This window comes from Macaca thibetana, chromosome 11 (assembly GCF_024542745.1).
Source record: "Macaca thibetana thibetana isolate TM-01 chromosome 11, ASM2454274v1, whole genome shotgun sequence".
Taxonomy (NCBI): domain Eukaryota; kingdom Metazoa; phylum Chordata; class Mammalia; order Primates; family Cercopithecidae; genus Macaca; species Macaca thibetana.
The window spans coordinates 27,635,135-27,654,828 of record NC_065588.1 but is presented as its reverse complement, the minus strand read 5'-3'; the positions used below and the strand labels follow the sequence as shown (position 1 = coordinate 27,654,828).

Genomic DNA, 19,694 nt, shown 5'->3' with positions numbered 1-19,694 from the left:
AACGTTTCGTGTCTCACGTATCAAAACAGGTTTTGGGAATTTGATAGTCAAAACATTTTCCATCAGAAGATTTAAACCCACACACCAAAATTATCTCCACAGAACAAACTAGTAAAGCAAGCAGGAAGTTTACCAGGAATACCCTAAAAACTAATAATGGCTTTTACAGCTCTGATAACTCCACGCCAGCTCGCAGTAGTACACGATGTAACATAAACAACCTCCAGTGAGTCTGTCACCACTCCTAAACAGGAGAGCATGAAACCCTTAGCATAAGGCTTCTCACTGGCAAGAATCACTGATGCTGATGAAATTCAGCCTTTTGGTGTTTGCCTTTCAAAGGATGATTTTGCAGTCTTTGGGATGACTTTCTTGGAGTAACAGCTAACTACGCCAAACTCTTTGCAGTCATTATCTTGTTTCATCTTCACAACCCTTTAAGGCAGCATTTCTCAACCTCAGCACTACTGATACTTTGAGTTAGGATAATTCTTCAGTGATAGGGGGCTGTCCTGTGTATTGTAGGATGGTTAGCCACATCCCTGGACTGTACCCACCAAATGACAGCAGCACCCCCACCTCCAGGTTGTGACATAAAAAATGTCTCGACATTGTCAAATGACTGCTACAGGCCAAAATCACTGCAGTTGAAAACTACTGCTACAAAAGTATACAGTATTACTGCCCATATTTGACAAATGAGGAAACTGAACCACAGCTATAGGTCCATCTAACTCCAGAGCCCAAGATCCACCATTCCATACTACCTTCGTGCCCAGGTAGGAGGCCAAGCTTAGAGTATAACTAATACTTCATTTTCTACCTGGGGCATCTTTGCATCTCCATGGAGCCTGGCATAGGCCTAATGCATATTGATTGAATGAACCAATCATCTCATCACATATTTACTGAGTTCCTACCGGCTAGCAGGTCTTGTCAACAAAGGCAGTCATGACCTTCAACTAGTCCATAATATATTTCAAGAAATAAGATAAACCCAGAAAAGAGCCATTGTGAGAGTCGGTGTTGGAAAAAAAGTCTCAGTTTCCTCATCTGTAAAATGGACGCAATGCTAGTGCTGCCTCATAATTAACTGAGATACTGCAAGTACAGTTCCTATCACAAAGTACAATTTCAAATAACAAGTAGATGCCAGATCTCAAAATCACTGGGCTGGAAGGAACCTTCAAAGACAACCTTAACTCACCACTCAATTGGTACCTGAGCAGTTAAAACCCAGAATTTGATTACCTGATTCCTGCAAAGTTCCTGCACGAATGAGTTCTGACTGAGACTCTCAGCTAAGTTTTCCTGAAGAACTGCTTTTAAGTGGATCTGGAGGAAAGAGGAGACATTAAGCAAAGAGAAGAGCAATGGGAGAAACAGAAAGGTTTGCTGGACTTAAAGCCACCCGGGGATTGGAGCCGGAATCCTCTGCACAGAAGGGCAGGGAAAGGCAAGCTTGGGGAAAGAGGTCAAGATCAGATGAGGTCACAAGATGACACAGTGGTAATAATAGCCAGGCGAGACTTAAGAAATATTTCTCCTAAAAAAAGCAACCAAAGGCTGCTACAAAGCACATACCCAATTTCCATTATGAACAGGGAATTTAACTTCTCAGACTAAAAGATCAACATTCAGGTTGCTTCACACCATTCTTAAGAATAGCCAGATACCTGGTTTCCATTTACATAGCTGCAAGTGAGGATTTTCCCACGGCAAAGAATCACTCTGCCTTAAGAGTAAACCAAGGAAAAAGATGAACTGGGCATCTTTCTCCCCATGCCCAGTCCACCTTGTTCTTTAGGGCACCAGCACAGCACAAGGAAACAAGAGCCCACAGTGGCCAGACCTCTTTTTAAAATCTGAATTTCAATAGGTGAATTTCAGTAAGTGAACCCTCCCAAAGCAAGTGTTGGCTGAAACTTCTCTATTAATAACACATAGGACAAACTAACCCTGTCTCCATGCAGTCTCCACCCCAGGAACACCAGGATGAGAACTCTGCTGTAAGCCATGACTCACAGGAGGTCAAAGAAAGCTTTGGAGTAGGCAGGGTGGCCTGGTACCAAACTTACTTGGAAAATTTGTCTGGCAGTAAGGTGCAGAATAAAGAAAAGGGGGGCTGGGTGCAGTGGCTCACATCTGTAATCCCAGCACTTTGGGAGGCAAAGGTGGGTGGATCACAAGGTCAGGAGTTCGAGACCAGCCTGGCCAACATAGTGAAACCCTGTCTCTACTAAAAACACAAAAGATTAGCTGGACGTGGTGGCAGGCACCTGTAATCCCAGCTACTTGGGAGGCTGAGGCAGGAGAATCGCTTGAACCAGGGAGGCAGAGGTTGCAGTGAGCCAAGATCACATCATTGCACTCCAGCCCGAGCGACAGTGAGATACTCCGTCTCAAAAAAAAAAAAAATCAGAAGGGACTACCTGCAGGGCTCCAGTAGGAGACAATGACAGGGTCTGTACCAGAGAGGAGGAGGATGTGAACCCAGATATACTGGTAGGGGGAATGAAGAATGATTAAAAAATTATTGAAAGGCAAAAATGACCTTGCTGATGGCCAGGAGAGGGTCCCCTAGGCTACCACCCACAAAGCTGATACACTGCAAACTTTAATAATGAAGCTGAGACATTAGGACCAAGGGAAACTTAGCCTCAAAAGTGAGCTCTTTGACTTCTGAGACATCTTCATGGACCTGTGACCTGGGCAGTAACACAGGACCCCACGCTCAGAAAAGACCCATGGTTGGTTTAACACTCTACTGTCACCATCTTGAGAATGATAATAATTTTGAATTTGTGTTGTGTAAGTCAGGTCCAATGGGGCAATGGAGCCCACAAGTGAGCAGAGGAGAACGATGTGATATGATTCGGATGTTTGGCCCCTCCAAATCTCATGTTGAAATGAGATTCCCAATGTTGGGTGTGGGGCCTGGTGGAAGGTGACTGGATCATGGGGGCGGATCCCTCATGAACGGTTTAGCACATCCCCTTGGTGATGAGTGAACCCTGCTCAATTCGTTCCTGGGAGACCTGGTTGTTTAAGAGGCTGGGGCCCCTCCCTTCTGTCTCTCTTGCTTCCTCTCTCGCCACGTGACAAGCTAGTTCCCCTTGCCTTCTGCCATGATCGGAAGCTTCCTGGGGGCCTCGTCAGAAGCAGATGTTGGCACTGTGCTTCATGTACACCCTGCAGAACTGTGAGCCAGTTAAACTTTTTTTCTTGATAAATTACCCAGTCCTAGTTTTCCTTTATACCAATGCAAAAGAGCCTAACATAGCACGTAATATGTACAGCCACCGTTCCTGGCCTCTCTATTCACACACGTTTCCCAATGCACCATGAGCCCAGAATTCCGGTGAACTCCCGGTGCGTGGGATTTCAGCAAGACTTAAAGTGAGTGCAAGGTAAGTGTGTTACAAATACAACTGAATAAGCAGGCAGGTGGGTGCTGACTGCCCCAAGAGGCAATGACTTCCATTTTGATTGCAAACAGAAATGTCTTTCTAAGACACACAAATGACCAGGGGGCCTAAGCGTTTTATCTCTTTCTCATGTTACTTAACCATATTAGCCAACCACTTAAGGTGAAAATGACGGCACAGAAGGAGAAGGAAAGATAAGGCAACTCATAGTTGCTGCTTCTTTCAGTCCTTCATTACACATCATAAGCCAAAGGTAGGTGTCAATAGAATGTGCACATGTCGAGAAGTGAAATAAAAGTAGTTTAGTTTTGGGCAGTGTTTCTACTGTTCTCATAACAATATACATATGCATCGACAACTTCAGTAATTCTGCATATGAGTTCAATGCTCTGTATTTTCATTTAAAACCAACATTGCAATGGGCGCAGTGGCTCACGCCTGCAATACGAGCACCTTGGGAAGCCAAGGCAAGAGGATTGCTTGCGCCCAGGATTTCAAGACCAGCTTGAGCAACATGGTGAGATCCTGTCTCTACAAAAAATTAGCCAGGCATGCACCTGTAGTCCCAGCTACTTGGGAGGCTGAGCGGGAGGATCACCTGAGCCCAGAAAGTAGAAGCTGCAATGAGCTGTGACCACACCACTGCACTGTAGCTTGGGTGACAGAGTGAGATCCTGTCTCAAAAAACAAAACAAACCAAACCAACAACAACCACAACAACAAAAACCAACATTGTATAATACAAAGATGAAGAGTAAATTCATACTAAAAACTTCAATGTTTAGTTTTTTAATTTTTAAATTGAATTCATGCTATAATTTCAATTTTTAATTTTTCTTCACATAGAATGACAAGTAGCCAATACTATGACAAGTCAAGAGAAAAAAAAACTGTATGAGAAAGGAAAAAAGCTTCATATTTTAGTACCTTTAGCAGCACTTTTTTCTTGCCTTTTGAATAAGGGGTCACACATTTTCATTTTGCAACAGGCTTCACGAATTCTACAGCCGGCCCTGCTGAGAACCATTGAACTCAAGAATATTATGCCTATCAATTTATACTGCACACACATGAACAAGCCTTTACTGACATCTTTCAAAGCAACCACCATAAGACCCACCAATGGACTGATGGGGTAGTGATTTTTAGTACCGTATTCTTAATTATTGCATTCCTCAATCCTTTTCTCACATACCCCTGATGTCATTACCACAACAAATCTGCTGAAATGCCACAAGCCTATGTCTTTTCAACTAAAGATCTTTCTAGAAATAAGTAAACTGAAGATCAGAGACCACCTTATCAGGAGGATAATTTAATCCAGTGCTGTCTCTGTTGGATAATTCCTTTCTACAGAGTATTTCCTGGTGCCTTGATGGATCTGTTGTAACCAAACCCCAGCTGTGAGTTCCAAAACCAGTTGTTTCTCACCACTCAGAGCTCAGGTTTCCCCCAAGAAGTTGGTCTGTGAACCATTAAGTCTGGTTGTCTAAAAATTCCTCCTTCAAAGACAGTCAAGTTTCCCTTTGTCTAATTTCACTCTCCTTTTTTTTTTTTTTTTTTTAATAACCACGACTTTCCACTTCAATAAACCAACTTCCTGCCTCGAGACACATTCTGGCAAATGTGTCAGTTTGTATTGTTCAGATGAGAGACTTCTGTCATTCTTTCAAATTTTTCCTCTATAACAATAATCCCCAGAGCCAGCCTCTCAGGAGCCTGAGTTACTTGACTGTGAATTTCCTTTCATTGCTTCCTACTCTACTGATAAATCAATGCAGACTGCCTGCAGTGAACTTACTCAACTCGTATCCCTTCTGATCACATCTTTTTTTTTTTTTTTCCATTTCTCCCATCCTCTCTTCCATCGCATCAGAAGAAGTGTTCTTATAGCCCTCCGCTTGATTTTGGGTCTATCCCCATCTCTCTACCCTGGACCATGCACTCATTCCTTCCTCCCTTTTCCTTCTTTTAATATCCTCCTGTCTACCCGAGCCTTCCTCAAACGCAAGCTATCTACAATGTCTCTCTCGGATCAATTCCTTGAAAGGATGAACTAACTGGGCCGCCTGCAGTTCATTAGCTCCCGTGTAGTCTTCAATTTTTTGCATTCTGGATTCCAAGGTCATGAACTGACCTGGCAGCAGGACCAGGGACAGTCTGTTGGATGCAGCCTTGTAACGAGTCTGTTGCACTGGATGGCATGGTTAGTTCACTTACGTTGTGCTTCTTCCCTTGGCCACCATTGTCCTCCACTTCTCTGCAGATCCTGCTCTATCTCCTCTCCTAACTTCTTTTTTGCCAGACCATTTCTAAATGTCAGGAGTCCCCTGAAGACTGTATGCCTGCTTCTCTTTTTACTCTACATACTCTTGTTCGGGGAGCTCATCTATTCTCGCTCTTTACGTAACAGCCCTATAGAGATGATCCATTAGTCTAGGCTTTGGCCTAAACTCCAAGCCTAAATTTCTAAATTCTTGCTCAACATCTTTATATGAATAATGTCAACTAACGGTTCATACTGGCTTTTAACACCCCAACAGAACCACGCCAGAGGTAGGACTAAGAAGAGGTTGAAGATACTGGCCCTGGAGCTGCACCTGCCTGAGTTCAAACTCTGAGTCTCACACACATAATCTGTGTGACCCTGGAAAAGTTACTTAGCCTCCTTATGCCTCAGATTCCTCATCTGTAATAAGGGATTAATCTAGTTGAAATATTTAAGGTGCTTAGAGTAGCGCTTGGTACATAAAAAGTATAACCTACCAGGTAAGTGTTACCTATTATTATTGTTATTCTCCTAACAACCTGATAAGATAGGTATTATTATGTTATCCATTTATACAATGAGAAAATGAAAGATAATGTGGGTCATGATGGAATCTCAAACTCCAGAGATGTTCAAATCTTAACTCATGTTTCCCATTAAAATTCAACTTTCACTTAGCCAGGCACGGAGGCATGTCCCCGTAGTTCCAGCTACTCGGCAGGCTGAGTCAGGAGGGCTGCTTGAGCCCATGAGTGCACAATGATCACAACTGTGAATAGCCACTGCACTCCAGCCTGGGCAACATAGCAAGACATCATCTTTGAAAGAAAATTAACTTTTGCATATGGGCCATTCTTGATTTAGGGTGTACTGTCCTTGTCCCTCCCCTTGCCCATATACCCACTAGAAACACCCAATCTGCTATTTCCAGAGTCATTTTTACAAAACAATAGTTCCCTCACTTTTTCTTTTCTTAAAAACATCCTGTTTTAAGGTATAATCTTGTCACTCTCTTTAAAACCCTGTAAGATTCGTCCCAATATAACTTACGTCTTTTCAAACAGTATCGTTCTCTCTTTTCTCTAGATCTAATCTCACTCTATTCTACATTTTGCTGCAAACCCAAGTATGCTCATCTGTCCCCACTGCCTCCTCAAAATCTCCTCCCCACCCTTTAAGACCCAATCAAATCCCACCTCTTCTAGTGGAACCTCCCAAAACCCAGTCTTTTCCTTTGCTCTGGTGGCTAGTCTAGTTCACAGAATGCTCTTCCCCAACCAACCTCCAAAAGGACCAAAAAATACATGTTTAAAATTATAACATATTTTATATTTCCCGAGTAATGTAACATAGATGTAATATACTTTAAAAAAAAAAAATACAAAGTTCCCTTCATCTCAACTCCCATAAGCCACCCCACCTAGCAGCTTTTCATGCACTGACAAATGTAAACCATACATGTGTGCTTGGTGTTTTACTTCTTAAAATATATGTAATAGACATCTGTACAAGTCAGTATTTTCAATCTTTTTAACAGCTAAACAGTATTCTAAATCTGCTTTTTATTACAGTCATGAATAAGCTGTGCCATCTCTTTCTGCCCCCATTTTCTTTTTTGTGAATACTCTTAAGGTAAAGATCATGTTTTGTTTGTCTTTCCATCTCCAAGAGGACCTTGTACCAAGGCTGGGAATTGCTTAACACATGCTTAATGAAATAGTAACAACAATATCTGTCATCAAACCAGTGCATGTTGTGTGCCAAGAAACCAGCTGTTAGTGCTTCACATACATTATCAGATGTAATCTTCATAACCACCCAATTATTCCCATTTCACAGAAGACTTAACCAAAATCACACAGCTAGTAACAACAGGGGATTCTAATCCACATCTGTCTGACTCTGGAGCCCCCATCCTTCTCCCTATGTTATAGTTAATAAATTTTTATAAGGACATCCTCTGCTTTCTTAACCAAAGCTGGAGAACAGAAGAGTTCCAAGTATTCTGTTGTGGGCAGGTGGGAATGAGGATAAGAAACAGGAGGTGGAATAAATGCCAAGTAGATGGAGTCAAGGGATTGTAGCTGTAAACCTACCGAGAACCTTCTAGGAGAAAGAGCTGAATTCTTTGCCTCCCTCTTTCAGGCTCCCCACTACACTTCCCTTTGGTAACAGTGCCACCATTTGTTGAAGATCTTCCATGTGCTGAATATGCCATTCTTATTCCTATTACTAATTTCTGGCCGGGCGTGGTGGCTCACGCCTGTAATCCCAGTACTTTGGGAGGCCAAGGCTGGCAGATCAGCTGAGATCAGGAGTTCAAGACCAACAACAGTGAAAGTCTGGCCAACAATAGTGAAACCCTGTCTCTACTGAAAAAAAAAAAAAAAAAAAAAAAAAAAAATTTTAATTAGCTGGTCATGGTGGTGGGCACCTGTAATCCCAGCTACTTAGGAAGCTGAGGCTGGAGAATCGCTTGAACCCAGGAGGGTTGCAGTGAGCCGAGATTGCACCACTGCACTCCAGCCTGGGTGACAGTGTGAGACTGTCTCAAAAAAATAATAATAATTTCGAATTATTTCTAATCCTTGCAAAAATGCTACGGCACATATATCAGAGCTACCATTTTATAGACGAGAAAGCTGAGACCCAGAGAGGTTAAATTACTTGCCAATATTAGACTGTAAAAAATAGCAAAGCCAGGATTCAAGTTGAGGATCTGCATGGCTCCAAAGTCCTGTTTTTCTTGTACAGAATAAAGCCTTTTTATTTTTAAAGAAAAGATGAACTATGATTTTTAAACATTTAGACTCAGTTAAGATCACATTTGGCTGCAAGTAACTGACCCAAGTTTTGTGGTTTAACCAAGTAGAGATTTTATTTTTCTCACAGAGTCAAGAAATGGGCAGACAGTAGAGCAGTTGCAGAATGCTATCAGCTTTCTCAGCCTCCTTCTAACTTTCCACCCAGTCATCCTTAACCCTCAAGCATCTTGTCTTTGGTCACACAATGGCCTGTTTACTTTCTCCAGGGAAGAAGTACAAAGAGCAAAAGTCTTAACAGGCAAGCTCACAGAGGCTTCCCCTTTAAAGTGCTCTGGGGAGCGGGGCATCCAGCTATTTACATCTCATCAGCCAGGACTACTGTCACTGAACCACCTCCAAGCTGCAAGGGATTCTGGGAAATCTAGCACTTAACTGGACATAGTGGTGAATTAAACAAAATGGATTCAGTTATAGAGAAGGAAGGGGGATAGATATCTGTTGGGCATCCAGCTGTGTCTTTCCCACAAGGTGATATGAAGTGCAAATCATCCCAGAGAATCAAATTCTCTTAGTAGACAAAAACAATAAAAGAAACTTAATTCTGCGTATAGCAGCTTTCTCAGTTATGCAAAGTCACACACTGATGGAGGTGGAGGATGGAAGGATCTGAAAGTTTGACAATGCCATCCAGGCAGCTGATCCAGAGGAAGAACACTGAGACCCAGGTGACTTCACACAAATGGCCCTGGCCAGATCACAGGTTCAACCAGAGTGTCTCCCGTGAGTCGTCACTGTTTCCCTTCCTCCCTCTCACTTCCCAGAATTAATTTCGAGAATCCACAGGTTCATTCGACTCTTCTATCATTCACAAGAAAAAGTAGAGTGTGTTCAAATTCCAATGCAAACAAAAGAAAACTCTCTACTGTGTCGTTATAAGCAGCAGCATCTTTAGAAAAAGATAATGGTTGCAAAGGCATTCTTTATGCAACAGCAGCTGCTCTGTCGAGTCACTAGATGAAAAAAGTAGACCATAGAGTTTCAACCTTGTTTTCACTTTTTTCTAAATAAAGTAAATACAATAAACTTTCCTCATGAAAAACTTATGCAATTCTGTGGCAGTGAAAAAATATTTGTGTAGAGTACTATAGATAAAGAGAAGGGTGACAAAGTGCCAGCAAAAGGACATCGGTGAGCTTGATCTTAGGCACAAAAATACAAGAAAACACAGGCACATTTAGTGATATGGTACAATATTACTGCATACCATAAAAGAGTCCACACCGTTCCCAATGGGCCTCTCTAGTTCCTCCCCAAAATGACCTTGCTGGCCTAAAGAATCTGGCCACTTCTTAAGAGTTCAGCTTTTATTGCTAAAAGGAAAAATTAAAATTTGGCAACTTATTATTTATTTATTTATTTTATTTTTATTTTTTTTTGACAGAATCTCGCTCTGTTGCCCTGGCTGGAGTGCAATGGCACAATCTCAGCTCACTGCAACCTCCACCTCCCAGCTTCAAGCAATTCTCCTGCCTCAGCCTCCTGAGTAGCTGGGACCACAGGCATGCGCCACCACACCCGGCCAATTTTTGTATTTTTAGTAGAGATGGGGTTTTGTCACGTTGGCCCAGCTGGTCTCGAACTCCTGGCCCCAAGTGATCCACCCGTTTCAGCCTCCCAAAGTGCTGGGATTACAGGCATGAGCCATCGCGTCCGGCCTGGCCACTTCTTTAGGAATAGACTTGCCACTGAAAAAAGCCTTAGTCCCTCTTGCACCAGGTGAAATTTGAGTTTCACCTCTTAACAAAGACACGCACACGAAGAATGAGCACACTGACTCTTCTGAACTTGTCTTTTTATGTCAAAGGCATAATTTCCCTAAATTAAAGGAGAAGTGAAAATATCCAGGCCTACCGTGGAGTCCAGAGGGTGTCCATAAAATCTAGGGCCAGCCCCAAACATGATGGTGGTACTTGATCTTCTTCCTATACGATCCATGTTTAAGACAAGACCCTTGGCCAGAGTGACTGATACTCAATGCAATTTGAGTTTATACAATTCCTTCAGGCATGGACATTGTTAGGTGCACCCCTGTACAGAAAACCACTACACGATCTTTCTATTCTGAACTCATTACACTTGCCAACAAAAACAAGGATGTGTGGGGGGGGGCCAGTCAAAATGTGAGTCCCATCAAGTTCCCAGGGAGACGCATAACCAAAGAGGATTCACAAACTGTGACAACACGTCCACCTGGACCACTCAGAGTCCAAACCCACCTTTCAGAAACAGACACTCTTCAGTGGGTTTAGACTGGTACATATTTACCTCAGGTTCTCTCCCTTCCTCCCCCAAACTGCCTAAAAAGTACGTAAACTTAAAACTCCTGGAAGAACCCACATTTTTTTTTATCTCAAATCCAGTTGTCTGGTATGTTAGGTTTTTTTTTTTTAGAAGTGGAAAAACAATGCTCACCACTTGGCTTTTGGAGACATTATCACTGAACACCAAATGAGCATCAGTAATTATTATATCTAAAACGAAGAGTGTAAAAGAAAAGATTCTATGTATTTTGTAGGGTGGAATAATTCAGTTTAGTTTTAAGTTTATGAGCTCTATTTAACACAGCATCAATTTCTGTGGCAGTGACATATATGACAAAAGCTGTAGGGTTTTTTGTTGTTGTTGTTTTGTTTTTCTAGGAAGAAGGTTCTAATGTGCACTGCAATGAATTAGAAAAATAACTGACATAACACACCACTGATGCACTGAACTACAAGAGCCCAGAACAGTTTTTGGACAGTTGGATAACTGATTTAATTGTGAAGTTATCCACCTTTAGTTGAACAGAAAATGCTGGCCAGAAGACATTTTGTTCTCTTTACTCACAAAGAATACCCTGCATAACCGGGCATGGTGGCTCACGCCTGTAATCCCAGCACTTTGGGAGGCTGAGACAGGCGGATCACCTGAGGTCAGGAGTTCGAGACCAGCCCCGCTAACATGGTGAAACCCTGTACCTACTAAAAATACAAAAATTAGCCAGGCGTTGTGGCATATACCTGTAATCCTAGCTACTTGGGACCCTGAGGCATAAGAATCACTTGAAAACGGGAGGTGGGGGTTGCAGCAAACCAAGATCATGCCACTGCACTCCAGCCTGGGCAACAGAGAGAGACTCTGTCTCAAAAACAAACAAACAAACCAAAAAAAAAACAAAGAATATCCCACATCAAAATGTGACAGTAACACTAACAGCTTTGACTCTCATATTTAAATCCATCTGTTTGACCATGGTTAAAAATAACAAAATAATCATGATAGTTATGATTATGGCTCCCTGAAAGATTTCACAACCGGCTGCTCAACTGTGATTTTTTTTTCTTAATTTTGGAGCTAATATGACTTTCTAAGGAAATCTCTGAAAATAAAAACGTCATCATGCAAAACTTCTTGCCTATGTTTTCACCTTGAAGCGACGTTTCTTTCATAAAGAATCAAGACACAGACCCAAACATGAATGAATATGCATTCATTAATTCATTCCTTCATTCATTGTTTTGAAAAGGTAATTCAAACTAGGCCAGAGACATGTAATAACATCTTTGAAAAGACAGGCTGGGCACCCATGGCTCACTCCTGTAATCCTAGCACTTTGGGAGGTCGAGGTGGGTTGACTGCTTGAACCCAGGAGTCCAAGATCAGCCTGAGCAACATGGCGAAAACCTGCCTTTACTAAAAATACAAAAATTAACTGGGCATGTTGGTGCATGACTGTAATCCCAGCGGAGGCTGAGGTGGGAGGATCATTTGAATCTGAGAGGCAGAGTCTACAGTGAACTGAGATTGCACCACTGCACTCCATCCAAGGTGACAGAGCGAGACCCTGTCTCAAAAAAGAAAAGAAAAAAAAAGGCAGAGTGCTGAATAAGGTCTTCTTTCAGTTAACAGTTTGAAAATTATGCTGGTGTGGGATATAAATAAAAAGTTAATTTTAATGTAACAAATTATCAACATAATCTAAATTAACTTATACAAATGTTGTATGAATATGAAAGGTTTTAAAAGAAGTCAGCTAGTCAGTAACTGAGGGAAAAATTACCTTGTTCTGATTTATCTCATGGTGGAACAGGGAGTAACAAAAAGACTATATAAACAGTTAATTAACCGTCCCTCAGTGAACTTGTTCCCAAAAAATGTCAATGATGCCCTTGAAATTAGGCACCATTGATCTGGAACTTCAATGTGTCCCTGGATTTCAAATCAACATTTATTCATTAAGGCCTAATGACCTTAATTTTTATTTTATTTTATTTATTTATTTTTGAGATGGAGTTTCACTCTTGTTGCCCAAGCTGCAGTGCAATAATGAGATCTCAGCTCACTGCAACCTCCGCCTCCCAAGTTCAAGCGATTCTCCTGCCTCAGCCTCCCTCTCCTGCCTCAGCCTCCCTCTCCTGCCTCAGCCTCCCTCTCCTGCCTCAGCCTCCCAAGTAGCTGGGACTACAGGCGCCCGCCACCACACTCGGCAATTTGTTTGTATTTTTAGTAGAAACGGAGTTTCACCATGTTAGCCAGGCTGGTCTCGAACTCCTGACCTCAGGTGATCCACCTGACTCAAGTGCTGGGATTACAGGCGTGAGCCACTGCACCCGGCCGACCTTAATTTTTAAAATTGCTCTTGGAAGTATGACAGTTGTGGGTCAAAAGTAATTTAACCAAAACCTGATCCTACCTTTCTCAATAACTCAAACATCTTTTAAGTATTCTGTGTTTTCCTCACCAGATCTGCCTCATAAACATGGACTGAGAAAGAGAAATATTGGTTTAAATTAAGTATGTAAAATTACTGCTATTACTCAAACTGTGAATCAAATTTAGAGTTTTGGTATATTCAAGTCCCTCAACTAGGACTAGTTTCTTGGAAAGAAAGTGTAAATCTGAATTTGGCACATAAGGATAACGTCCTAAAGATACTCTTCTCTACTTAACCGTCTGGCTTTTGCAGCCCCATCTTTTGGTATTACAAATGCAGTTGGAACACTATCAACCAAGGAACACTACACTGAGTTCACATTATCCCACTCCACAGCTCTATCCTACTGAAAAAGTACACTGGAAATATGGTATGTTTTATGTACTCCCCATAGAACATAAATAGAAAAGACTTGTTCACCATTATTGCAGAGCCATTTGCAATTTTTGTGTCTTAAGCCAAAATACAAACCAAAATTAAAATGTTCTTGTCTTTCCAATAAAGCAAATTTTCCTTTCTCAAAAAGCCTGCTATTTATCCACCCTATTTAATTTTTGCAGGAACTAAGAACAATACAGACCCAGGTATGTCATAAACAACGGCACAACCAAACACTTCTTTCTAGTTCTGAAACCTAATGATCATCTGGCTAGAAAGATAGAGAACCCCATGGATAGTCCTCTATCCCATTTCCTGACTTGGGTTTACTAGAGGTACTGTTGTGGCTTCTTTCTTTCTCCATCTCCTGGAAATGCTTTTTCCTTCAGGGGCCTGGGATATGGATTTTGACTCACAATGAAGTCCACTCCCATTTCCTCCAGACCTGGCAACAGTAGGATCCTCACTGCTAAGGAGGAACTTCGGTGAAAGAAAGGGGAAACTTGACTCAGGAGTCTCAGCGCTGACTTTTTTTTTTTTTTTTTCCTTCCTGCTCCAGAAGAGAGCCTTAAAGCACTGATGAGAGGGTCCTGAATCAGTGTATGGAGTCAATTTCCCCGCCCCTTCGAGAAAGTCAATCACACCCAGTTAGTGACCAGGGCACACAAAATCTCCACACAGGAAAAAGACAGCGTTTGAAACAGGAAATAAACAAAAATCAGAATTCTGTTCTTTCACTTCTTAAAGTATCTTTTCACTTCTTAAAGTATCTTTTTCCTCCCGACAGGCAATTGCTTTCCCAAAATACCAAACTTGGACTTTGAAATCAAGTTCTCTTTCTATTGCTCTCCGCAGTTCTCACTGAAAGAAAGGATTTGTTTTGGTCCCACATGTTGAAAAATTCACGACTCTATAATTAAGAGTTTATATGCCACGCCTTCTACCGCATTTCCCTGTTAAAACTCCCTTCTCTAAAAGAGATCCCTGAAAACACAACTACCAGCCCACCTTTAAAGCAGCCACAGGAAACAGATCTGAAGATTCTCAGCAGCCATCCTAACCCCTCCAAATACAAAGTTGGCAGCTGAAGGGATTTCTCGGTTAAAATGAGCGAATACTAGTTGCAGTTTTAGAAGTGTGCCCCCAAGAGACGAGTTTTCCCACAAGCTCATAATTAATACACACCCCAAGTGAATTTCTCACGTCCTGACTGGATTACACAAAAGGATATTTTACATTGATATATAAGAATAACACTGATATTCTTTTAATATATAATAGGCCACAAGGAGACAAAAAAATACAAAACTTTTTTTCTTTTCAACGAGCATAATTTTTGAGTCGATGATTCATAATTTTTTTGCGGCATTTTAAAATCCCCCAATATAGAGAGACACACACCCCTCTGGTTGGGGTTCTCAGGTATTACTGGGAACCTAGGGTGTGGGGGTCTAAGGATACAGACAAGACCTAAACGTCCAATCCTGGAGTATTCTTCACGTACAAGCTCGGTCGGAGCCCCAGGAGTTAAGCCCTACCCTCCACCCCTACCACCCCCCAAAAGTGCCCGTTCCCATTGGGAAACAGGAGTGAGTTGCACAAGGAAATCGACCCAGGGAAGAGGAGGAGCAGCTGCAACAGCCAGCTGCAGCCACACAACGGTGCCACTTCCCTCCCGTCTCGTAGTGGAGCAAAACGCCCTTACCTGGGGGGTGGAGAGCCGCCGGCACTAGTTCCAAAAGTTCCCGTCCACCTCCTCTTGGAGTTCAAAGCCCCAGCACTCCGGCCCGTCCGCCGGCTCGCAGCACACGAGTCCTTCCCCGTCCCTTCCCCACCCTGCCTGCACTACACCATGTCAGGAATCCGGGCAGGCACCGAGCTGGGAGCTGACATCACTCCCAGTTCAGGTACCTCCCCCTCCCACTGCCGCCCTTCTCTCCTCCCTCCCTGCAGGAATCAGCCAAAGAGAGTCAGCAGTGGGGCGGAGCCGGAGGCGCCTGCGCGCCCGCTGATTGGAGCCGGGGAACGTCACTCAGAGGAGTCCACTAATTTTATACATTCCTCGCTGAGCCAGACTAGGGCTGAAAGTGGGTGGATGGAAGAGAATGCTGCCCTTCCTGCTATCTCTAAGGAACGGAGATAATGCGATGGGGAAGAACCTGGCGGGTCGAGTTTTAGACTTTTCTTGTTGTAGTTACTGAGATTGCAGATCAGAAACGAAACTAACCCACGCGAACCCCCTTTTTAAGGAGAAACAATTGCCTCAGTGTCACGGGCACACGGGCATGTACGAGCCCGGCGGCGCGTGGTGTAGAAAATGGCTAGCTTTAAGCCATGCAAATAAAGGAAAACGTCAGCTCACCCTTCTGCCCTTTTATCCTGGGACTGCTGGGTGTTCCCTTAGACGGGGAATGTAGAGCTTCAAAAGCACTTCAGAAAGATTTGGAAGAGACTCCTGAAAACGGTGACCGAGCTTTGAATTGCTAAGTGGTGTTATCAGCCATGTGGCTGCTTTTGCTTTTAGCGATGAAAATCACACCACACAAGCTTCTCGGGCAAGTAAAATTGAATCTCTGAAGCAAGAAAAATTTATTTACTCGTTTAAAGACCTTAAGGCTGCTGTTTTAATGCACACACTGAAAAGGGTGGAGGAAGGAGGGACCTCACAATTGAGTTCCACAAACCACATGAGAATAATTACTGTTGAATGGAACCAATTGTAGTGGCTGAGCTATCAATTAAGAATTAACTAACGTTTATCCTTGACAGATATCATGCGGTATAATCCCCTTGGCTGACAGAAGAGAAAGATTCTCAGAAGATGGTTCTTTCAAGGCAGATGCTACTTAGAGGCAGGACTGAATGGTGAAAAGCAGCTTTATTTGTGTGAGATATAGGTAGCATATAACCCACCATCTTCTAGAAATATAGTGAATTAATAACTTTCTTTTTTTCTCTTTTTTTTTAAAAAAACAGCTCACTCTGTCACCCAGGCTGGAGTGCAGTGGCACGATCTGGCTTACAGCAACCTCCTCCTCCCGGGTTCAAGTGATTCTCCTGCCTCATCCTCCGAGTAGCTGGGACTACAGGCGCCCACCACCACACCCGGCTAATTTTTGTATTTTTAGTTGAGAGGGGTTTCTGCCATGCTGGCCAGGCTGGTCTCGAAATCCTGACCTCGAGTGATCCACCTGCCTCTGCCTCACAAACTGCTGGGATTACAGGTGTGAGCCACCGCGCCAGGCTTCATTGTTTTTTGATTGATGACATGCCTTACATTTCACCGATCTGCCAAAAATTGTAGAGGGATGCACAGAATCCAGCATTGTGTCTTGTTTAATCTTCCCAATCATCCTGTAAATTGAGTGTTATTAGCCCTATTTTAACATAAGGAATCAAAGGCTCAGCAAAGTTATGTAAGTAAATTTCTCCAGATCATCCAGAACTTGGATTGAAACCAAGGTCTATTTGACTCCAAAGCCATAGTTTTTCTTTCCATATCTCAAGTATTGAGTGTCCATAATATATATTTTTTCAAACAATAGAATGCTACAAGAAATCCACAGGCTTGGGCCACTGCCCTCACAGACCTACTTTGTATCATTACCCCCTTGTTGCTTGTCAGGCCTGCACTATCCCAAACTCTTGACTTGAATTTCTGACTCCAGTTTCCCCCAATTCTAATTCTTTCTCTGTACCACTACCAGATGAGTTTTCTAAAATGTTTGGTTTTGTCATCAACCTCTTCCCCTCTAAATCAGGTCCCCCTTTCCCGGCAATTCTTTTCTAGCCATTTAAAACTCTCCCTTATCTGGCTTCTACTTCCCTTTCCCAGCTTATCTCCTACTTCGCTCCCAGGAAACCCTCTCTGTAGTCAAAACAGGTCTACTCACAGATCCCTGCTTCATTCTCACCTTTCGGCCTAACCGGAATCCCCACTCATCTGTGTGTTAAGTCCCACCCTTCTCTCAAAGCCTAATTAAAGTCCTTGTCCTGTGCCAAGACTTAGCTGTGTGTTACAGCGGACAGAAAAAAGGACTCAAGGTTCTTGGCCTGGCTCTGCCACTTACCTATTGGGTAACTTTGGGCAAGTCACTAAAACATCCATCCCTAATCTCAGTTACCTCCTCTTTAAAATAGGGCTGACAATACCTACATTAAAGGTTGTTATAAGGATTGAGATTGTAGAGATGTGTAAACATGTGGTTATACATGTCCAGTTAAATGCCTTTCCTGCCTTCCCAAACTCTGAAGAGCAAGCATATTGCTTATAGGACCTCTTTATATTCCTTGTACCCAATTCAAGGAAAAGGCTCAATAAAAATACAGGGCGTGAGAAAATGGATCATTGTATCATTTCTATTCTCTTCCATTCTTTAGATGCACTGTATCCCCAAATAATATCTCAGACAAAAACTGTTTCTTCTTGTTCTTTTTTTTCCTCTCTCTCTCTTTCTATCTTTTTATGCTTTGGCCAGAGCCCTTCCGTTCTCCCACACCCCTACCCACCATTTGTTCAACACCCTTAACTCCCTCAGATTACTTCTGGACCAACTACTTCACCTTTCTCTTAGCTACTCACCCTTCCCTGTCCCACAGTCAGGGACACAACTTGTCCATCAGTGTCTGTTGCCTGTCTTGCTCCCAGATGCCTTCAAACAGAGGCTGGGTGGCTACCAGCCATTCCTACAGCCCCAGTCAGGACGGCTGCATCCAGGCTCACATTCTTCCAAAACTACAGCCAGCCGCAGGAGATGGGGGAGGGAATGTCCCACCCCCACAGAGATGGCAGGATAGAAAAACAGGAAGTCGCCTCCCATCCTCTCTGCAGCTGGAGTGATAACAGCTGCCATCCAGAATCCAGAAAACAAAAGACTCAAAGGGAAGGCTGAAAACAGGCCAGGTTTGGAGCAGTAATGTTCAAGCTAGAGGTTACAGGGTGGGTGACGAAGGAACCAATGGTTGAGATTTCAGCCTCTTTCCCCCCCCCGCCCCCACCTCTTTAACCAGAGTTACAGCTCTTTTATCTGCTCTACATTTAGGCTTCACCATGATACTTCATTTTTTGAAGACAGTGTAACCCTTAAATAAACATACTGAAATCACTGGCCTCTGGGTATCTTGGGGAAACTCCAAAAAAATCAGGATAGTGCAGCAGAAGCAACACAGGATGCCTGATGAGAAGGTAACCAGAACTTACTATCCCGGCTCCTGGCTGGCTTAGTGCAAATGATTATTTATGATTCCTATGGTTTCAATGCTAATTTACTCTGTAAGTCTAGATATTTTCTGCCTAGTTATTCCTATGACCAGCCTTACCTTTGGTAACTTTTTGCCAAAGAGAACCACTATTGGGGGGTAGGGAGCAAGAGACACCGCGGAGCAGGAGTAAACTACTCAATTAGAACTTGAAATGGATCCTAAAAGTCATTTGATGCAACCACTATTAAAATGCAAGAAACCCTTCATCGACATTCCTTACAGGTAGCTTCCAGCCCCTGCTTGAACTCATCTGGCAACCAGTAACACACACAAAGAAGCAAGCAGCCCACCATTAAAGATCTTTCTCATCTCCATCTAGATCCTGCTTTACTGACTTTCTCCCCAAAGACATCTGTCTTGTGTCTCATTTAATCGTCACAAACATCCTGTAAGTGTTACTAGCATCATTTTGACATGAGGAATCAAAGACTCTCCAGGGTTATACAAGTAAATTGCTCCAGATTGCCCAGAACTGGGATTGAAACCAAGGTCTAGGGGCCGAGCGCGATGGCTCATGCCTGTAATTCCAGCACTTTGGGAGGCCGAGGTGGGCGGATCACGAGGTCAGGAGATTGAGACCATCCTGGCCAACACGGTGAAACCCCATCTCTACTAAAAATACAAAAATTAGCTGGGTGTGGTGGTGGACACCTGTAATTCCAGCTACTCGGGAGGCTGAGCCAGGACAATGGCTTGAACCCGGGAGGCGGAGGTTGCAGTGAGCCAAGATCGCGCCACTGCACTCCAGCCAGGTGACAGAGCAAGACTCCGTCTCAAAAAAAAAGAAAAGAAAAGAAAAAGAAAAGAAACCAAGGTCTATTTGACTCCAAACCTATTTT

General features: G+C 43.0%; 1 protein-coding gene across 14 annotated transcripts in view; it reads right to left on the bottom strand.

Annotated features, from left to right (window-relative positions):
- LOC126930047 (liprin-beta-1) overlaps positions 1-18,333 on the bottom strand; it is a 176,154-nt gene extending 157,821 nt beyond the window's left edge. For 12 of the 14 annotated variants that reach the window (XM_050746650.1, XM_050746655.1, XM_050746654.1 and 9 more), the window contains exon 1: positions 15,299-15,546. The gene's annotated coding sequence lies outside the window, so the exon portion shown is untranslated. Of the gene's footprint in view, positions 1-1,251; positions 11,420-15,298; positions 15,547-18,175 lie in introns of those variants that run through there. The other 2 variants (XM_050746652.1, XM_050746651.1) reach the window with 2 other exon arrangements.
- Between the last annotated feature and the right edge of the window lie 1,361 nt (positions 18,334-19,694).